This window comes from Halichoerus grypus, chromosome 11 (genome assembly GCF_964656455.1).
Source record: "Halichoerus grypus chromosome 11, mHalGry1.hap1.1, whole genome shotgun sequence".
Lineage (NCBI taxonomy): Eukaryota > Metazoa > Chordata > Mammalia > Carnivora > Phocidae > Halichoerus > Halichoerus grypus.
The window spans coordinates 48,543,072-48,544,700 of record NC_135722.1 but is presented as its reverse complement, the minus strand read 5'-3'; the positions used below and the strand labels follow the sequence as shown (position 1 = coordinate 48,544,700).

The 1,629-nt window shown below is 46.1% G+C and overlaps 1 pseudogene; it reads left to right on the top strand.

Moving 5' to 3' along the window:
- LOC118533816 (heterogeneous nuclear ribonucleoprotein A1-like) lies at window positions 1–1,101 on the top strand (annotated as a pseudogene).
- The last annotated feature ends 528 nt before the right edge of the window (window positions 1,102–1,629 follow it).

Here is a 1,629-nt window from a genome sequence, read left to right as displayed (position 1 = left end):
AGTCTCCCCTCCCACCGCCGTCATGTCTAAGTCAGAGTCTCCCAAAGAGCTTGAACAGCTGAGGAAGCTCTTCATCGGAGGTTTGAGCTTTGAAACAACCGATGAGAGTCTGAGGAGCCATTTTGAGCACTGGGGAACACTTACGGACTGTGTGGCAATGAGAGGTCCAAACACCAAGCACTCCAGAGGCTTTGGGTTTGTCACGTATGCCACTGTGGAGGAGGTGGATGCAGCCATGAATGCGAGGCCACACAAAGTGGATGGAAGAGCTGTGGAACCAGAGGGCTGTCTCAAGAAAAGATTCTCAAAGACCTGGTGCCCACTTAACTGTGAAAAAGATTTTTGTTGGTGGCATTGAAGAAGACACTAAAGAACATCATCTAAGAGATTATTTTGAACAGTATGGGAAAATTGAAGTGATTGAGATCATGACTGACCGAGGCAGTGGCAAAAAGAGAGGTTTTGCTTTTGTAACATTTGATGTTACCATGACTCTGTAGACAAGAAAATATTGTAGAAAAATACCCTACTGTGAATGGCCACAACTGTGAAGTAAGGAAAGCCCTATCTAAGCAAGAGATGGCTAGTGCTTCATCCAGCCAAAGAGGTCGAGGTGGTTCTGGAAACTTTGGTGGTGGTCGTGGAGGTGGTTTTGGTGGGACTGACAACTGGTCGTGGATGGAACTTCAGTGGTCAAGGTGGCTTTGGTGGCAGTCGAGGTGGTGGTGGATACGGTGGCAGTGGGGATGGCTATAACGGATTTGGTAATGATGGAAGCAACTTTGGGGGTGGCGGAAGCTATAATGATTTTGGCAATTACAACAATCAATCCTCAAATTCTGGACCCATGAAAGGAGGAAATTTTGGAGGCAGAAGCTCTGGCCCCTATGGTGGTGGAGGCCAATACTTTGCCAAACCACGAAACCAAGGTGGCTGTGGTGGTTCCAGCAGCAGCCGTAGCTACGGCAGCGGCAGGAGGTTTTAATTATTGCCAGGAAACAAGGCTTAGCAGGAGAGGAGAGCCAGAGAAGTGACAGGGAAGCTACAGGTTACAACAGATTTGTGAACTCGGCCAAGCACAGTGGTAGCAGGGCCTAGCTGCTACAAAGAGGACGTTTAGACAATACTCATGTGTACGGGCAAAAAACTCGAAGACTGTATTTGTGACTAATGGTGTAACAGGTTATTTTAGTTTTTGTTCTGTGGAAAGTGTAAAGCATTCCAACAAAGGGTTTTAATGTAGATTTTTTTTTTTTTTTTTGCACCCATGCTGTTGATTGCTAAATGTAATAGTCTGATCATGACGCTGAATAAATGTGTCTTTAAAAAAAAAAAAAAAGAATGGCCATCACAGGCCTGGGTGGCTCAGATGGTTAAGCGTCTGCCTTAGGCTCAGGTTATGATCCCAGGGTACTGGGATCGAGTCCCGCATCAGGCTCCTTGCTTGGTGGGGAGATTGCTTCTCCCTCTGCCTGCCCCCTCCCTGCTTGTGCGTGTGCACTCTCTCTCTCTGACAAATAAATAAACAAAAATTTTTTTTAAAGAAAAGAATGTCCGTCATAAAAAGAGAAAAGATAACAAATGCTGGCATGGATGTGGAGAAGGGAACCCTTGCACTGTCGGTAGGAT